Raw genomic sequence first — 22,500 nt, forward strand, 5'->3', positions numbered from 1 at the left:
AACAAAAATATGCTATACTTATGCCATATCAAGTTTGCTGTTTTAGTCTATATGTTAATCATTTGAGTATATATTGTATAGAAACATACTGTCACAAGGATATCTAAACTTCTCAGTTGGTAGAGTAAATGTTTATTGATGCTACCAATCTGATTTTGCTAAACTTTGTATTGACTCACCTCAAAGCATTTTAATAACATATGTCAATTCGCTTTATAGCTTTTGTCAGGCTAAAGTGTGATGTGCAATGTCAAATCTGTAAAGAATTAACTGCAGAGGAACTTTTATTCCCATCAGTTCATTTCTTTTATTTATTTGTAGTAGTTTATGGTTAAGAATAAATGTATTTTATTCTCATCTGTAGTGAATTTGTCCAAAACTCTCAAACTATTGATCTGGTACTGATAAATCTCTCTAGAAAAATGTGCTTCCTTTGATGGGTACTCTCTGAGGGATATTAAGCTTAATTCTCTATAGCTTGCATCCTATTTATCAACCAGTGCAAAAATATCCCTTTAAGGGAAAATGGTTGTAACATAATACCATTAAGTGATGACTGACTAGAGCAACTTTAGTAGAGATTAGCTGAGAATTTTAGTTATTCTTTTAGCATAATAGCATTTCCTGTAGTTAGAAATTGGAAGGATATGAGGCAGGAGGAGGAGAATGATTTCAGAAAAGGCATTTTACGTAGCGCTGCATATCACTAAGTTACTCATTACATTGTGAAATGTAATTGAAAAATCAATGGTATTAACATTGCAATGACTCTATTGATTTTGAACATCATAAGGGCATCAATGTTTACCTTTTATTCAAAATAAAACGAAGCAAGTAGTTTTTATATATTTCTTTACATTGAGGGAAAATTGCATTACATCTGTAATTTGTTAACTTTAATTTGACGGCTAATGAAACGTACTACTGTCAAATCGTAAACTTCTTATATACAAAAGAATTATGACCAACAGAAACCAATTTCAGTAATGTCCCAAAACTGTATCTATGTTATTTATACGGTGCCCATGAGAGTTAATTGCAAAGAAAATATGCAGAGAGAATTCCAGCCCCATCATGTGAATATTCTTCCAATATCTGAATTTTCAGAACCAAATCAAAATGAACCTCTTTTGAGATTTAGTTCACTGTTTTTGGAAACAAGAAAAGAAATAGTCCTGCCACTTGCCACTGTTGACCATTACTATTTAATGACGGATTCAAATCATACAACAAGGAATTAGCTGAGAAGTACAAATATTTAAATTCTCATACCACCGTACACATTACCTCAATTGCCATCGTTGCCGGCGTCGTAGGCTTTATCGTCGTTGTTGTCATCACCATTATCATCATCAGCATCATCATCATCATCATCATCATTGATGTCAGCATCATTATCGTCGTCGTCGTTGTCGTCATCATCATTATCATCATTACTTCTATAATATTAACTGTAACAATGGTTTTAGGTTTTCGGCTGACTGCTTTATCCTACCTCTCATATGATGGGAGGTGCATTTAACACTATAATAACCAGAGGGCCTCTGATTTTTGCTGCTACACCTGTAATATAATGTAAAATTAAACGTTGCAGGATGTATTTTGCTTTTACTTTTTAATGTCACGTTTGATGTTTGTATTTTGCAGTTGATTGCAGTATTTGATGTATTTATTATCCTTTGATATTTACGTTTAATGTTTGATTTTGCTTTTCAATAGAACGTAATAGCAATGTATTTCTCCTTTTGTTTTTTGATTGAGTTTTTCAGCAATCGTATTTAGGTGTACAATGCTTTTATTGTGTTTTAATATTTGTTATTTTGCAATTGTACATATTTGTATGTAATGTGTGATGTGTTAGTTGGTCTTTGATGATTGTTTTATTTTGTTTTTAACAGCGTCGTCATCGTCGTCGTCATCATCGTCATCATCGTCATCATCTCCATGGTCACCTTCATTGTTTAATGCCAATCTTCCAAGCTGTTAGATGGTTCGACAGACAGGATGCGACGAGCCAGAGAACTGAGTCCAGCTGTGTCTGCTTTAAACGTGGTTTCTATAACTGGATGCTCTTCCTGATGCCAACAACATTACGAAGTATACTGAGTGCTTCTTTTTATGGCACTGGCACTTGTGAGGAAGGCAAATAAGTTGCACAACAAGAGGTCCCTGGAATGAACAAGGTGTAGTAGGGAGGCAAATGACTTTATATCAGGTGTTGAGATGCTTAAGTATGATAAAAAAAAACAGTATCAGCTGTCTCGCTGTCGAGGACCAAGATATCTGTTCCCAAGCACCAACAGGAATAGGTATCTTGGTCCTCAACAGCAAGACAGCTGATACTGTTTTTCTATCATACTTTAGCCGCTCAATACCTGATGTGATGTCACCTGCCTCAGCATTTCCATTATACGCATGTCTATTCCAACTTTGCTTCATTAGGACACGACATACGAATCACATCCATTCCTTTCTCAATTTAATCGCAGTTTATCACATGAACTGAACATTTTCTATTAAATACAAATAAAACATAACTATCTCATTCCTCATAATCAACAAACAACCTGTCATTCATATACAAATGAATGTATAATTGTTTGAGATGAATTGTAAATCAGATTATAATTTTCATGATTATTAACGTCATATTTAGAGATTAAATGTTTTACTATATTTACAACACATACTGCATTTTCATAAATTTGGTTTCCAATCAACGTCACATATTATATTCTTGGATGTAGACATAGTTTCAAACAGGATGTAGAATCGGAATCTTTATTCATAAACTTAGAAAAATACCGCGTTTATCTATGTGCATGTTAAAGTGGCCTAACAGATATAAAATTTATTAGCATTATTAGAGAGTGGAAGATGCACCAGTCATTCAAATACATACAAAGACTGTTTATTTTACTTAAGAATTTATAATTTGGTGTTAAATATTTCGTCGTACAAACTGCAACATGGTCACTGACACCAATTGAATAATGTTAGAATGACGTGAACAGACTTTGTGTATTTTTGAATAGCTAACATGTCTTCTCCGTTGTAATCGTTATAGTTTCAACGCACCGTTTCAGATCAGATCACTTACTTGGCAAGTACGTCTCCAAAGAGCATTAGTCATACTTTAAAAAATAAAATGTAATCAAATCTAATTGGAATATATGTACTCACAGAGGAATAAGATCTAATTATGATGGAAGATCAATTAATCAAATAAATGTGTAAGTGTAAATGGTAATTGTATTCTAATAGTTTACTGTTCAGAGGAACGGAGAAATAATTGTATTCTATTAGTTCTTTTGCCAAGTTATAATAATAATAATAATAATCAGAAGAACAACAACAACAATAATCATAACGACAGCAACAACAATGATAACTACAACAACAATAACAACAATTATAATAACAATATTATTATTAATAATAATAATAATAATAATAATAATAATAATAATAATAATAATAATAATAATAATCACAGTGATAAGTGCAGAATCTGTGGAGAAAACGGTGAAACCGTATGGCATATTACTAGCCAATGTGTGCCACTAGCCCAGAAGGAATATAACAGATGCCACGACAATATAGAAAGACTTGTCCATTGGACACTTTGCAACAAATATGGATTTGACAGAGCAAACAATTGGTACGACCAGAAATTTGAAGGCATCGTTGAAAAGAGAAATGCAAAGATCCTATGGGATTTTATGATATAGTGTGATCATGAGATACAGAATAGGAAGTCAGATATAGTCTTAATTGAGAAAGAAAACAAACTATGCTGGATCATAGACATAGCATGCCAAGCTGTCAACAAGGTATCCGATAAGGAAGAAAGAAATGTCGAGAGATATGACAGGTTAGCTTGGGAACTTAAGCAGTTGTGGTCGATGAAAAAGGTAGCAGTAGTACCAATAATTGTTGGAGCCCTGGGAACAGTGAGCAAAAATCTCGAGAAGTACGTGGAACAAATAGGGGCTGCAATAAGGGTTGAGCACTTGCAGAAAACAGCACTGCTTGGAACCGCTTGAATACTCTGGAAGGTGCTCGAAAAATAAGAGGTGTTATCTTAGTTTACTTATAACAATAATAATAACTTTTGCCAAGTTATTATTATTACTTACTGCATCTCCAAAGATTCGTACACCACTAAATAGAAATGTATATCAATCACTTGAGTTAGGTTTTGTGTTCCAGCTCATAGCTTTTGAGAATTAAGGTCCAACGTGCTGCTACGTTTCTGGTGCAGTTTAGTGCAACAAATGTACTGCTTTGCTCTCAGTTTGTCAGCGAGGTTACAACCATATTTATAGAATAAAGCAGACAATAATCCAGCTGCGTAAACAGTTTTAGTTCTACGAGCAATGATGAGTGAAATTGGTCGTCGTTTTAGAGGATACTGACCAGAGAGCAATAATAGCCATATCCCTATCAGCTCCTCCACTGCTTTGAAATAGACAATTGATAGACGGTCATTGGTACAGTGATAGTAGTGTGGTTCAGAAACTCACTTTGCAACTACATGGTTTCCGTTTCAGTCCCAAGTCAATGAAAGCATTACGAGTGAATTTAGTAGAGGGAAAGTGTGTGAGAGCCTATAGAGGTTTTGTGTTTGTTAACCTCTATTTTCACCTTTTAACAACTGGTGTGGGTTTGCATATGTTCCTATAACTTATCACTTTGGCAAAAAGACCGATAGAATGAGTACTAGGCTAATTTGTTTGGCTAAAACATTTCAAGATGGTACCCCAGCATGATTACAATACAATGATTGAAACAAGTTAAAAAATAAAAGATCAATGATATGGTAACGTAGGGCTGGATAAAGCCTCTGATAAAAAAAAAAGCATGGTAGCCATTGTTAGACATTAATATAAAAGCTTCGACAAAAAAGCTAGTGCAAAGTTTTGCAGTAATTTTATCATAGAGCATTGGAAAATAGTAACAGAATATTTTAGTAATGACAAACTGGAATTTTGTATCAATATTAATGAAGCAATTTGCAGGATTACTAATTTATCTGTTTACATTAAAGCTAAAACAAACACTTGCAAAAATACCGATGTTGAAATTTTGCAAAAAAAAGGGTTAAAATTAAATTTTGCATCAATGTTAATATAGAATTTTGCATCAGGGCTCATGTAGAATTTTCAAAAATACTAGTGCATAATTTTACAGAAATGTCAATGTAGCCGATTAAGTTAATGCTAACGTTTGTAGAAATGTTCATGTGCAAGATTGCAAAAATGCGAAGACAAATTTAAAGAAATCTGTCACATTTTTCAGTAATGTTAGCATTTGATTGAAAAAAAATCCCATGTTTCTGAGTTTGCAGACAATGCTAACCTGGTGTTTTGAAGAATCGCTAGCATAAAATTGTGCTGCAGAAACAATATAGAATTTTTGGAGATGTTACTTTTGAATGCTGCAGTAATATCAAAGTGGAATTTGGCAGAAGTGTCAATGGAGAATTTTACAGAAAAAGCTATTGTAAATATTAGCGTAAATAACATACATGTTTACTGAAATTTTAATGAACACATTTTTTGTTGGCATTTTTTGAATGGAGAAGATAATGCTCACGACACGTTGTATGACCTGCATGGGTTGATGGGAGGGAGATATTCGATTTTCTTGCAGTTTCCCTTATCCGCTGTTCTGGGTTGTTACTTTTTATCGACCCCAAATAAATGAAAGGCAAGTTTACCCTTGGCTGCATTGGAATTCAGTGAGAATAAAGTCGGAACAAATAGGATGAGGCAATTTATTCATCGCTCTTATGACTCTGGCACTTTGCCGAAAATCTACATAAAATCAAATACAGAATATTGTGGTAATGATAATGCAGAATTTCACCAAAATTCTTTGGGAGAGATTTGAGAAAATGATGCGTTTTGTTGGAATGAGGTGTAAAACCTTACTTAGATTCTAACGTTGATATTTTCAGAAACAATAATGTAGTCTTTTGCAAGTCAGTCACACTGCTAAAACAGATTCTTGTAAGCATGCTAATGTAGAATTCTGTAGAAATTCTGCGGCTGACCTTGAAGAAATGTGAGAGACTGAAGAAATGCTAACGTAGAAATGTGCAAGTATACTAAGGTCAAATTTAACCAATATGCTAATGTTCATATTTGCAGTAAATAGTGTTTTGCAGTAATGTGAATGCATGTGTATGGAGCGATGTTGGATTAACGTTTACAGAAATGCAAAGAAATGGTGATGTGCATTTTTTCCATTAATGCCAAGGCAGACGTTATGAAAAAAATGTTAATGTAGTATTTTTCAACAATGATAGTGTTAAATTTACAGGAATGTAAATTTGAGTTTGTAAAACACGCATTCCTTAGATTTACAGAAACGTCAATATAGATTTGAACGACAATGTTAATGTAAAGTTTTTCAGAAATACATATGTTGGCATTTCCAGTAGTAATATTGTGGAATTTTGCAGAAATCGTAAAGTAGCTATTTGTATTATTGCTAATGTAGATATTTACGGAAATGCTAATGTCAAATTCTTGAAAAGGTACTAGCTTTATTTTCAGAATTGCCAGTATTTTCAGAATTCCTGATATCATATGCTTATAGAATTACTAATATGGTATTTTCTGCAAAGCTAAAGTAGAAATTTGCATCACAGCCACGCTACTAATGTGTTTTTACCAATGTTATTCTGAAATTTTCCCAAGAATTTTGCAGCAGTGTGGAAGTATAAATCTACAGAATGGCTGATGCCTGATTTTTTCAGAAATGCTAATGCAGATATTTGCATTACTGTTACATAAAAGACATTTTCACATAAGCTATTGTAAAAAATTGCAGAAACAGTGATGTAGAAATTAGTAGAAATGTCCATTTAGAATTTTTCGGGGAGAACTAATGCAGTGTTTTATAACAATATTGATTTGGGATATGCAGGCATTTTTTGGCACAGGAATGGCTGTGTGATTAAGAAGATCCATTTCCAACCATGTGGGTTTTAGTCCTACGGCACAGTACTTTGAGCAAGTGTTTTCTACTATAATCTCGAGTCGATCAATATTCTTATTTCTTTATTGCCCACAAGGGGCTAAACATAGAGGGGGCAAACAAGGAAAGGCAAAGGGGTTAAGTCGATTACATCGATCCCAGTGCGTAACTGGTACTTAATTTATTGACCCCAAAAGGATGAAAGCAAAGTCGACCTCGGCAGAATTTAAACTCAGAACGTAAAAGCAGACGAAATACAGCTAAGCATTTCGCCCAGTGTGCTAACGATTCTGCCAGCTCTCCGCCTATCAATATTCTGTGGACGAATTTGGCAGATGGAGACTGTGTGTGGGACCAATGTGTGTTTATATCTGTGTGTATGTATGTATGTATGTATGTATGTATTCTTGTATGCATGTATGTATGGATACATGTATGCGTGAGCACATAGGTCTTTGTGTTTGCCTTTCCAATGATTGACGACCAGTGTTGCTTTGTTTACTTCTACATAGCTTAAAAGGTTCACAAAAAAGACTAATAAAATAAATATCAGACTTAAAAAATAATAACTGAAGTCAATTTGTCTAACTAAATCCTTCAAAGACTGAAGTAAATGAAAGATTTATCAGAAGAGTTTTATTGACACTACAAGGCAGTGTCTTTCAGAAATGTTGCTAATAGAGTTTTGCCTCATAACTAATGCAGAGTTTTGCAGCAATGTTAACGCAGATTTTTTGTGACAATGTTGCTACATATGCTAGCTGAAATACAGATAAAGTAGTTTTACAACGATGCAAGCATAAAGGTTTGCATAAATTTCAATGTAGATGCTTACAGATATGCTATTGTAGAATTTTTCAGAATGGCCATGTAGAATATCATTGCGAATTAATGTATTTCTTCGTTTATATTTGTTCTTGAAAATATGCTAATATTCATGTTTTATAGCTATGATTAATATGCACTTTTGCGGCAGTTATTGTGTTAATTTGTTTCTGACAATCTGAAGGGTAAAGTCGCAACTATAGTAATGTAATTTATGAGCGAATAAAGCTTTATAGTAACCACTAATATAATCTTCCATATAAATGCTAATTTAGATTTTGACTGATGCATTTATTTAGAGCATTATATCAATCTCAGTATAGTCATCTACGACCCCCCCCCCCCCTAGGGAATGCATATATCGGTTAAATATTAGCATATTCTTCACAATTTTTCTATAAAACCCTATCAGAATCGTATATTAACAAACATTCCAATGTGCATGCCATTACATTATATAGATTAACTTGTTAGCAATAGAAAGAGCAGCTAAACATCTATAAAATAATAGTCTAAAAGTAGAGAAGATCACATCGAAAACATTATTTGTTACCTATGATTTTATGGAAAATTAATGATTGAATTGCCTTTGATCGTCAGTTTCCTCCAGAGAGATGAACGACTGCTAAATAACAATTAATAAAATAACGATAAGAAGAAATACGAAATAGAATTCTGTTTTTAAATCTGGGCATTGGAATTCGGCTATATGTAAACAAATATATTATTCAGTTAAGATGGTGGATACAGTTTACATACAGCACCTTCTCTAATTATGGTATTTAAAGAATAAAAAGTTTTGAATAGTACAACAATGCATTATAATACAAAAAATGGACTATATACCCGTTGTAATTTAGTTATCTATAGTCCCATGATATTTCGGAATACAATTCCTTCTTCAAATATTCTTAGATAGAGTCGCTGCTATAATCTGTTTTTCAACGGCTTCTGTTTTTTTTTCGAAAAAAAGAAAAGCCGTTGGAAAACAGTTTATAGTAGCGACTCCATCTAAGAATATTTGAAAAAGGGATTGTAAGGGCTCTCAGATGGTATTTTCTGCTACGTATGTAACAGGTCAAACCTTCTCATCATTCTGTCCGTGTAAACCTGGGATCGTTGTGCGGAATCCAGAAATAATTAACAACATGTTATATTTTAACTGGCACCCAACTTCTACTGGCATTGTGCCGCAATTGTGACCACGAAGTTTCAACGTTTCAACTAACATCGTTTGCTATTACTCTCATATTACCGCATTCAATTTATTGTAGCATCCGCTTATGAGAAACTCACCACTTCAACATCCTTTCGTGACTTATTGTAGTCTTCAAAGATTTCATACGCTCTTCTATCTCCTCGTCTAATCGAGTCGTGTTGTTGTTGTTGGCACTCCGTCGCTTACGACGTCGAGGGATCCAGTTGATCCGATCGACGGAACAGCCTGCTCGTGAAATTAACGTGCAAGTGGCTGAGCACTCACCAGACACGTGTACCCTTAACGTAGTTCTCGGGGATATTCAGCGTGACACAGTGGAACAAGGCTGACCCTTTGAATTACAGGCACAACAGAAACAGGAAGTAAGAGTGAGAGAAAGTTGTGGTGAAAGAGTACAGCAGGGCTCACTGCCATCCCCTGCCGGAGCCTCGTGGAGCTTTAGGTGTTTTCGCTCAATAAACACTCACAACGCCTGGTCTAGGAATCGGAACCGCGATCCTATGACCGCGAGTCCGCTGCCCTAACCACTGGGCCATTTCGCCTACACTTAATCTTGTCTATATAGAATACATCGTACATTGCATCATCTAATGCTTCCTTTAATTTTTCACATGAGAACATATCGATGCTCCCTTGCTATTAGCAAAAGAGACTGGTCATTTTCCTAACACAAGGAAGGAAATGCTTTTGTAACATACAAATTCCTTCTCCCTTTTTACTTGATCAATGCTTAAATCCTATTATAGTTAGCTTTACAAACAACGGAACTACTGTAAAAACATTTGCATATTTCGGAAGAAGCTTGTTTTTGTTGTTTTTCTTCTTGGTAGAAGTACTTTTGTTTAGTCATGAAAATTTGTATTTTTGGGTGTTAAAATATGGCTGTCATTGTTTGCATGTGTGCAGTGTTTACATTGTCATTCTTCTCTGTTTATCATTTTCAATTTTTATTTTTTTATTTTTGATATCTCTTGCTTTTTTGCTTAAATTTTCTTTTCGTGTATTCGAAAAATAATATCATAATTTTCCTCTGAAAGGGTGTATCTGGTGCTACTTCATTTCTAGTTAATACCCTCTTATTGCCTCTCTAACAGAGGAAGCCATATTGTATAGATTGTAAACATTAAAAAAAAAAAAAAAATTTTCAGAGAAAAATAATGGTCAAAAAGTAGACCTATTTTCTCAGCCAGGTATAGAGATAGAAACCGAAACGCTTAAAAATTTTGTTTACAAAATAATCCAAACTAGAAATATTTTTTATTCAGTAAGCCATAGTAATAATACAATTTTCTGGGAGCTATCTTGAAGGAAACATGCACAGGATTATGATGATAATAATAATAACAATAATAATAATAATAATAATAATAATAATAATAATAATAATAATAATAATGATAATAACAATAAAAAGGATAATAATAATAATAATAATAATAATAATAATAATAATAATAATAATAATAATAATAATAATAATAAAAATAATAATAATAATAATAATAATAATAATGATAATAATAATAATAATAGTAATAATAATAATGTAATATCTCTTATCCTTCACTCGCTAGGTGTGTCTCGGCAAATGATTGTAACAAAAATGCAGATTTAAAGTAAATAATAATAATCATAATAATAATAATAATAATAATAATAATAATAATAATAATAATAATAATAATAACAATTATAATTATAATTATAATAATAATAAATGCCCGGATGCAGTACTAGGCAGTGGCTCTCATGGCTTCTGATCATAATTGATTGGAAGTGTTATCATGTACATTGATTTGTCTTGGTATAAAAAGATGGGCTACAGCAAATATTCTGCTTAATACCACAGATCTGTTTGTCAGTTGTTTCACCTTAACCAGTTGGGCATGTCCCTTGGTGTCTGACGATATGTATATCTCTGATCATGAGCAGAAGTAGTGGGGGAGAGGAATTCTTTGGGGTTTCAATAATTCACCTTTGGAAATATGTGTGTTTTACTCAACATCCTTAAACAAACCGTATTCAGGGACATTTTGAGTGAGATGGGCTAGTCGACCTGAAAAAAATAATTCTAACTGGGCCCCACCTGCGAGGTCATGTGCTGTTTATCTTGATATGAGATTACCATGTCGCGCACATATGGCTGTGATGCATGCTTCTGGTTTATCCTTATCAGACGGGTAGCCATGATGGGTATAATGGGCTTTGTATATTTTACCCCAGTGTCACTTTGATGGCATGCACTGCTCTCTCATTCAATAATAATAATATTAATAATAATAATAATGATAATAATAATAATAATAATAATAAAAATAATAATAATAATAATAATAATGATGATGATAATAATAATAATAATAATAATAATAATAATAATAATAATAATAATAATAATAATAATAATAATAATAATAATAAGACCAAAGCCTCCCCACCAGAAATTACCAAAAACATTATGAAAAGAAATATAACAAGTAACTGTAGAATATGTGGAGATGGACAAGAAACAATAAATCATATTACCTCTGGCTGCCCAGTCCTGGCTAAGAAGGAATATATTCACAGACACGACAGAGCTGGGACCTATATACACTGGAAGCTATGCCAACACTATGGAATAACAACAGAAAAAAGATGGTATAAACACACCCCAGAAAAGATCACAGAAAACGAGAAAGCAACCATACTCTGGGATATGCCAATACACACAGATAGAGAAATTAAGGTAAATAGACCAGATATAGTTGTCAAAGATCACGAAGAAAAAAAATGCTTTCTAATTGATGTATCAATACCAGCAGATGACAACGTTTCTCTAAAAGAAATGGAAAAACTTTCAAAATACAAAGACCTGGAAATAGAGATAACTCGAATGTGGAATCTAAAAACAGAAACAATTCCTCTCATAGTAGGTGCCTTAGGTATAATAAAAAAAATATTCAGACAAATACATAACAAAAACACCAGGACTTACAAATATATATAACATACAGAAATTGCACTACTAGGTACTGCACACATTCTACGCAAAACACTTTCAATACAGTAAACATAAGAGCACCACAGCAAACCACAGCACATGCCCAAGGCGCACAGAACTGCGCTCAGTAGTGAGGTGAAAGCACGTTATAAAAATAAAACTACTGAACAATAATAATAATAATAATAATAATAATAATAATAATAATAATAATAATAATAATAATCGAGAGCTTAATGAGCTTTTTAGCACACGGGAGCTTAATGAGATGCCTAGCCCAAAGTAAGGAAACCTTGCTAGAGACAGTTAGGAACGAGGGAGTATTGAGAGCGGAGAAAAAAGGAAAGACAAAGGAGGAAGTACAAAAAGGACGTGAAGAAGAATTACGCAAGAAGGGATTACTCAATCAGTTCAATGCAGTCACAACAGAAGTTTCTGGAATAAATAGGTGGGCTTGACTGATGAAAGGAACCCTAAAAAAGGAGACTGAGAGCATTTTACTGGCAGCACAAGACCAAGCTTTGGCTATGTACTGGAGGGTCAAGTATAGAAATGAGCCAATGTCTCGGATTTGCCGTATCTTTAATAAACTTATACCCAAACTGTGGAATGAAACTTATCTGAGAATATTCCATATGTTCTCAGTAAAATTATATAAGTATCAGAGTAATTTAGTTCACATATGATAAACATAACGCTTTCAAATTTTGTACAAACACAGTAGCATTATTTATTTATCTTTTCGGTAGTCAATTATATCGTCCCCAGTACTTGATTGGTGCATATTCTATTGACCTCGAAAGGATAAATGCTGAAGTCGGAATTTGAACTCGGCGGAATTTGAACTCAGAACATTTTGCTGTGCATTTATGTCCGTTGCGCTATCAGTTACGCCTTTAAAAAACATGTAATTTTAATACAATGCTAATCTTATTTTTCTGTTGGTTGTATAGCCTCATATCAGTTATGTGCGTGTGCACCTATGAAATGTGTAGGTAGTCGGTTGAATAACTATTTGCAATCCGGAAATCATATGCTTCAATATGCAGTGGTAAATCGTGCCAGTTACTTGTAAAGATAACAAACGATTTCTTTAGACTTCAAAAAGCAAAAAATCAAGAATCAGAATGAATGAATACTTTAGAATAATAGCTGAAGTAAATTATAAATAAATATAGTGATCTTGAAGTCAAGTGAAGTTGTTATTTTCATTATAAGGAGGTATTAAATCTTGATTTAGAACCAAAATATTAAAAACAAAAATTTCTAAACTATGTAAAATAAAAAATCTCTGAATCCATCCACATATCCAGTAATTTTTTTGTTTTTTTTTTTCTTAAGTGATCTTCAATATTTAAGACGAATAAATATATAAATAGGTAGCTAAAATTGTTTTTGATATATGAAATCTCTTTAAGAGATTAAATTGAAAGACAATGCCAAAGAAATGTTATTTAGTATTAACAGTAATTCACTTGTTGTCATTTAAATAAACAAGTTGTCTTTTTTTTTCTATCTTTTCTACACTGATTCTATTTTTCCAGTGAAGGCGCGTAACTAAGTGATTAGAGTAATTCGACTCACGGTCGTGAGTTCGATTTCTGACGGCGCATTGCGTCCTTGATCAAGACACATTATTTTACCTTACTCCAGTCCACTCGGCTGGCAAAAATAAGTAGTACCTGTGATTCAAAGGGCCAGTCCTGTCACATTCTGTGTCATGCTGAATTTCCCTGAGACATACGTTAAGAGTACGTATGTCTGTGGGATGCTCAGCCACTTGCACGTTAATTTCACAGGCAGGCTGTTCCGTTGATCGGATCAAATGGAATGCTCGTCGTCGTAACGACGCTATGCCAAATCTATCTATCTATCTATTTAACAAACCAATGAACTAAATAAGTAATAAATCAGAATGAGATAAACAAAATCTTTGATTTGTTATTTTAAATTTCTTTCTCAAGTCGAAAAGTTTTAATTCTTTTCTTTTTCTTTTCAATATTTAAAAAATGATTTTTTTTTCTTTCGTTAGAGTAATTTATTTTACCAATTATTATTTATATGAAATAGAAAAATTTTCAATTTCTCCTCTTTTGCTTGCTGTTGTTTTCGCGATTGCATTTTCCTTTTCTTTCTTTTTCTCTCCTTTTCCAAAGTAGCCTGTAGAGAGAAAATATTTGGCAACAGAGGTATTATATTAATTAAAAATTACAAAAAAGAAACTCAAGAATATTATGATTTGTGGGAAGGTAAAAACAAAATACTTATAAAATAATAAATATATGTAAATGAAAGTAAATAAATGCAAGATTATTTTTATATTTCACAGACTATATTTATAGACTATATTTCAAAATAATAGAATTCATTATTTTACTTTGAATTCCCATGCCTCTCTATCTGCATTTCTTTACATCCCTCTCTCTATCTCTCTCTATCTCTCTCTTTCTCTCTCGTAGTCTCTGTTTATTTACATCTCTTCAGTCTCACTTTTTCTCTTAGGCACTGTCACACTTTACAACTATATAAAACACACATAACATACACACATCCACGCCTGCACATAGATCCATAGTTACATGGGCTTGAATGTATTTGCATATATGTGCTTTGATAACAATGACTAAGTTAAGTACAACAGCATTATCACAGATATAGTCTAGTTCTTATATTTTTCTTACCCAACAATACATCTGTGATGAAGATATTTAGCGTTCATTATTCCACTTTACAAGACTATATGTAGTAGTATTCTTGTCATTGTCCACGCGGTTGTTCACATGAGCCCCAAGTGAGCCATGACTGAGTAGACCTATATTAAACGAAGTCCGTCTGATGAACATTCTGCCTTATTGATTGTCAGACTTAATCCATCTAGGACTACACTATCAAATGTGTCTTTAGATTTTCTTTACAAACAGTACATAGGAAGCTGATTTGTAATTACCGAAACATTCGCGTTAATATCACGAAAGAAAAAGTGTTCAGAGATTGGTTGTGCTGACGTGGGTGTAACTGCACGTTTAAGAAGATTTCTTCGGAAGCACATCGTTTTGGATTCAGTTCTACTGTGTGTCACTTTGGGCAAGCACCTTCCACTATAGTCCCGAGTTATACAATACCTTGGAAAACCCATCTTGTGTGTGTGTGTGTGTGTGTGTGTGTGTGTGTGTGTGTGTGTGTGTGTGTGTGCATATCTATGCGTTCTTCCCTAGCCTTCAGAACCGGAATGATTTGTTTAATTCCTGTCACATAGCACTTGGCAAAAGAGATTCTGTGAAGAATCGCAAGACTTAAAAATGCGATTCAATGTGTTTCGATGAAACCACCCCAAAACGGGGACCCGCACAACCACAGTCCAATGACCGAAACAAATGAAGAACGAAACTATAATAGAATATACGTAACTAAAATCTCCATCACATATTTCATGTTATGTAGGATTCATTGTATTCATTAAAAGTCACCTCATTATCACATATTTTCATTCTGCATAAGAAATAAAAATATAAATGAATATATGCCTATAAATAGATATGCCACACTATTTTCAGTATATATTTGGAAAACAAAGGATAAAAGAGAGCAGCCACTAGCAATATGTGTACAATATATGATACTGCACCTTAGTATAGGAATAGACAGAAACGCACTCCGTATTCAGTCCAGCTGGGACATATCGTATTATTTACCACGCCTATCTAAGCATAAGCGAAAGACCGACCTAACTTCACATTGCCAGCACATGCTGAAACTCCATCACTAATTTTTCAAACCAGGTTCTAGTAACGCTAAGTTAACAGTTAGTGATGTTGAAAAACTCGCGAGTATGTGAATAAGAGGTGACTGAAATTTGTAGTGTCATAAGTAATTACTTCTAAATTAGCGGGTGTGAACTGTTGATGATAAGGCCGCTGATTGAGCGAGGGTTTAATCTACGCATGACAGACATATAAAACTATTATTCATTTCTAATACAACGGTTTATTCGGCGCTTTTAGATTTTTAATACCAGAAAGTAGAAACAATATCTCTGGATTCTCTCTCTCTCTCTCTCTCTCTCTCTCTCTCTCTCTCTGCATATATATATATATATATATATATATATGTGTGTGTGTGTGTGTGTGTGTGTATGTGTGTGTGTGCGTGTGTGCGCGTGTGTGTGTGCGCGTGTGTGTGTATGAAGAGAGGTAGATAGATGTATGAGTACATATACATACACACACACACGCATATATATATACGTGCGTGTGTGTATGTATAAATTCATATGTATTATATGTACATGTGTGCATGAATGTACGTATACATGTAGTTGTGTGCATGCATGTATGCATCTTTGCATTTATGTATATATGAAATGCCGTGTATAGCATGCCACTGGAGTTATATAGGACAATATAGATAATCTAATAACAATGACAAGCAAACGGATGCTTGTATGAACAATTATGTGGATGAGTAAATGATAACAAATCGTAAAGTAACGAAAGTTGACTGGAAAACTTGTTGGTAGTATAACTTTTAATATTTATTCCGTGAGATCTTTCAAGCATATGATTTTTCATCAGATCTGCTTATCACATCTCGTCAATGCAAGGAGATAATAAAGACATATTTCCACCCAGTCTCCGTCAATAGCGGAAGGGAGCGCCAAGCGGAAGCCATCCATGGTACCTTGTGATAGTGTTTCTTTCCTTTGTAAAATATAATGAACTAATTGAAAAAGTATCAATTTAGACAAATAAATTAATAGGCAATATACAGAATAATGTCCAGTAAAAAAAAAAAAACATCAAACTAAATTACTGTATTTGATGGCATAAAAGATGTGCGTGTATATTAGATGAAACCCAGTTTCAGCAACGCATATTCAGAGGGGGTAAAAACGCCTTTAGTGCGTTTTTATCCCTTCTGAATGTAATATACCCCTAAAGAATGTAATATAGGCTCAGTGTATTCATATTCGACCGAAGGTGATCTTTTCTTCATTTATCTTCTTTTATTTGTTTCAATCCCTGGATTTCGGCACATTCTCGATGTGTTTTAGTCGAACAAGTTGCCCCAGCAACTTATTCTCTTTTTAAATCTGGTACATATTCTATCGTTCCAAGTTTTGGAACATAAACAAACCAGCACCGCTTGTCAAGTGGTAGTAGTGGTGTGAGCAGACATAGACACAGAATCACACACACAGAGACACGCACACACACACACACACACACACACACGATGGGGTTCCACACAGTTGCAGTCAATGAAATTCACTTACAAGGCATTGATCGGCTCGGGACAATAATAAAAGACACTTGCTCGAGGTGCTCTGCAGTAAGACTGAACTTGAAACCACAGGATCACAAAGCGAGCTTCTTTACTATAAAACCATGCCTGCACCTATTTTGAGGAATCTTTTTCTTTTAGAAAAACAAAATCAAGTGAATTTCATATGGTATTAAATGTGGCAAGGGAAGTCTCTCCTTGATTTTGAAGAAAGAAACAAAAACTGATCGGAAATAGTTAACGACTCTTGAGAAAATTAATTGATAGGGAGAGGAGAAAACTGATTTTTGTTTATTATTTACATTATTTACATTTGACGGATATTTGTCCTCATCTTGTTTGTTGTTAACACAACATTTCGGCTGATATACCCTCCAGCCTTCATCAGGTGTCTTGGAGAAATTTTGAACCTGGGTTTTCATTCCTGATGAAGGCTCGAGGGTATATCAGCCGAAATGTTGTGTTAACAACAAACAAGATGAGAACAAATATCCGTCAAATGTAAATAAAGTAAATAATACTCTTTCACTTGTTTCAGTCATTTGACTGCGGCCATGCTGGAGCACCACCTTTAGTCGAAGATATCAACCCCAGGACTTATTCTTTGTAAGCCTAGTATTTATTCTATCAGTCTCTTTTGCCGAATCGCTAGGTTACGGGGACGTAAACACATCCAGCATCGGTTGTCAAGCAATGTTGGGGGACAAAGACAGACACACAAACATATGCATACACATACATAAACCGGGAGGTATATCTATCTATCTATCTATCTATCTATCTATCTATCTATCTATCTATCTATCTATCTATCTACCTACCTACATACCTACCTACCTACCTACTTACCTGCCTATCTATCTATCTATCTATCTATCTATCTATCTATCTATCTATCTATGCATATGAGTATGTCTGTATGCCCGCGTGTAACGGTGGGTAAAATGTGAGAAACGGAGATATGATTGTGCAAATGTACTTCATATGCTAGAATAAAAATTTTGAATATAATATTTATTTTATGATATATTCAAGTAGTACATTATTCTACGTTATTCAACAGTGTGACATTACAGTTGCTAAGGTGACTGAATAATGCTTTTTTTTTTTTACATATTCAAATTCTGCGATGCATAATGGTTTCTTGTGTCTGTTATGGAACTGTCTCATCATGTACATTTTTGGCGTTATACGTGTGGGACCAACTGTGTAAATATTCAATATTCAATGTCAGGTAAGTATAAAGCAATCACCCCTATGGACATAATCAATAATCTTTGCAAAGCATCATTTTTTTTCTCCTTATAAACACTTCAAACATCGGCAAAGCAGAATCAATTTTCCGTCGAAATGTAGAAAAGTAGTCGCCAATATTTCATAGCTAGTTTTCGAGGATAATATTGCTATTCACCTATTCGCATTTGCATCATATATATGTGCGTGTGTGTGTGTGTGTGTGTGTGTTTGTGTGTGTATGTGTGTGTATGTATGTATGTATGTATGTATGTATGTATGTATGTATGCATGCTTGTATGTATGTATATACATACCTGAACATATAGATATGCATGGGTACACTCACGCAGATATATATATATATATATATATATATATATATATATATATATATATACATATATATGCACATATATATATATATATGCATATATATATATATATATACATTTATATATATACATGTATATATATACGTATATATACATATATATACACATATATAAATATATGAATGTATATATATATATACATATATATATACATAGATATATATGCATATATATATATATATATATATATATATATATATATATATATATATATATATATATATATATATATATATATATATACATATATATATGCATATATATATATACATATGTATATAAATATATACATATATATATATATATATATATATATATATATATATATATATATATATATATATATATATATATATATATATATATATATATATATATATACATATATACACTTATACAAGGATTTTCTTTTCATAATGAGATAAAAAAAACCAAGGCTGTGTATATTTTAGAACATTCATAAATAGAACATTTGTATATACACATATACACACACACATATATATATGCACATATATATATATACACACAAACATATATATATATATATATATATATATATATATATATATATATATATATATATATATATATATATACATACATACATACATACATACATACATACATATATACACAGATATAGATATATGATACATATTCATAGATAGATATATGATTAGGTGCGTGTATATATATATATATATGCAGACGCGTATGGACACATAAATGTATATATACACACATATATGTACATCAATATGTATATGATATACGTGTGCCTCAGGTTTTTTAATAAAAATATTCAAACCAAGCATTTTTAAATCTCCATTTGAAGTAACCGAACCGTCTTCTTCTAAGGAGATAACCACAAGTTTTACCCATGTATGTATGTATGTATGTATGTATGTATTATGTACGTATGTATGTATTTTATGTATGTATATATGTATGTATGTATGTATGTATGTATCTATCTATCTATCTATTTATCTTTCTATCTATGTATGTGTGTGTGTACATGCATACATTCAAGCTTATGCATTCATGAATACACACATACAAATATGCTTGCGTGTGTAAATGTCTGTGTTTTTGTTTGTATATATAAATGTGTGTGTGTGTGTGTGTGTGTGTGTGTGTGTGTGTGTGTGTGTGTGTGTGTGTGTGTGTGTGTGTGTGTGTGCGTGCGTGTCCGTGTGTCAGATTTTTTCGACGTACTTGGTAATTGATATGTTTGGTAGAAGCTTGGTTTGAAGATAGGCCACGAGTTTCATAGTTGATAATTTCAAGATGTTTGAAATAGATTTCCTGATGATTTCTACTTATAACCTATTGAACCGTTACAAGGTTTATCACAAGTGCAACGTGTTGGAAGCAGTCCTCAAATATTAGTCTGCTAATAGAAAAACCCCTGGATGTTGTTAGTGATGTTGGAGAAGCATACTACAAACTTGATGTAGAAGGAGATAGACAGTAAAAAGCCTTGCACAAGATTTGCCATTGATGATGAGCTAGTAATGTTTCAATTCTGGAGAAAAGCATAGAGAGGAGTTAACCCTCTGAAAGTTACTGTCAGAAAAAGTGTTGCCATTTCGCCTGAAAGAGAGGATGTGATAGAAATGACTTCTCTGGCAATTGCCGAAAAAGAGATATTAAGAGAGATGTTACTGAATATTGCCAAGCAAAATATTACTGAATATTGCTGAATATTACTGAATATTTCTTAGCAAAGAAAATTCTCTTCTCCAGGTCGCTCATATCTGCAACTCTCCTAATATTAGAACAATGTCAATAACAATGGAAACGAAGTAGGTTTGTCTGATCTGATCTGAACTCTGTTTCACTTACGATGTTGGTGAATTAGACGGCTGACAAGCATAAATTCAGTGTGCAAACTTTGGGAACAATGGGAAGTAGATATGCAGAAGCGCTCAGATCGAGGTTTTACTGGAGATGCGTACTGTGAACGGTACGGCGTTGGGTGTGCGATGAGAGTAAGGGTAGGTGTTAGCAGAGACTGATTGGTTAATTTTCATGGTAATTTCATAGGTTGGAGCGTTTTTCTAAGCTTGGGATATATCTGACCAGAAGGAAAAATATAGAGAAAAAGAACGAAGAGTATTGTGATGATAAAGGCGTAAGTGGAATCATTGCTTGAGGGCAATGGAATGACTACATAAGGACTGTTGGCATCATCGGTTTCAAAAACCGGAGACACTTTTGCACTGTGAATTTGGGATCGAATTAAATTCTAGGTATTCTACTTCATCAATCTATGTCTCCCCTTCTTTCTCTCTCACATTCTGTCTCTCTCTCTGTACGTATATATATATATATATATATTCCATTCTTCATGGGAGTCAGACTAATACAACTGCTTGTCGTTTCCTTACCTGTCTCCGTCTTTGGTTTTTTGTAGATTTGAGCAGTTGTATTAGCTTGACGCACTGGAAGAATGGAAAAGCCTTTGACGTTTCGAGCCTAGGTTCTTCGACAGAAATGATAGAGAGGAAAAAATGAAAAGAAACTAAAAAAAGAAAACAAGGGAAGGATAGAAAAAGTGGGTTAACGGTTCACTCTGATGGAATGACCCATATATATATATATATATATATATGTATATATATATATATATATATATATATATATATATATATATATATATATATATATATATATATATATATATATATATATATATATATAAACATAATTTAGAGATCAGCAAATATTTGCTTGTTGTATATATATATATACATACATATATATATATATATATATATATATATTTATATATATATATATATATATATATAGAGAGAGAGAGAGAGAGAGAGAGAGAGAGAGAGAGAGAGAGAGAGAGAGAGAGAGAGAGAGAGAATTAAGCAGAAAATGTACAATGAATTGACAGTGGGGTGGGAAATATCCTTCGGTTGGGATTCAGTCTTCGTTCAGAGTAGAGAAGCATGAATTAAAAGACAAAGAAAGAAAATGTAATAAGCAAATAATCTTAATAAAACCCACATGTATGCACACATATAGGAGGCGTAATGGCCCAGTGGTTAGGGCAGCGGACTCGCGGTCATAGGATTGGGGTTTCTATTCCCAGACCGGGCGTTGTGAGAGTTTATTTAGTGAAAACACCTAAAAGCTCCACGAGGCTCCGACAGGGGATGGTAGCGAACTCTGCTGTGCTCTTTCACCACAACTTTCTCTCACTCTTACTTCCTGTTTCTGTTGTACTTGTATTTCAAAGGGTCAGCCTTGTCACACTGTGTCACACTGAATATCCTCGAGAACTACGTTAATGGTACACGTCTCTGTGGAGTGCTCAGCCACTTGCACGTCAACTTCACGAGCAGGCTATTCCGTTGATCGGATCAACTGGAACCCTCGACGTCGTAAGCGATGGAGTGCCAACACACACATGCACCCATATAAGACCCGTGTGTAAGTATCGTACCGAGAGAGAGAGAGAGAGAGAGAGAGAGAGAGAGAATGAGAGAGAGAGAGAGAGAGAGTGAGAGAGAGAGAGAGAAAGAGATCAGCGTGAGTAAGAAAAAGAGCCAATAACG

Source organism: Octopus bimaculoides, chromosome 3, assembly GCF_046866305.1.
Source record: "Octopus bimaculoides isolate indiv1 chromosome 3, ASM4686630v1, whole genome shotgun sequence".
In the NCBI taxonomy this organism is placed as follows: domain Eukaryota; kingdom Metazoa; phylum Mollusca; class Cephalopoda; order Octopoda; family Octopodidae; genus Octopus; species Octopus bimaculoides.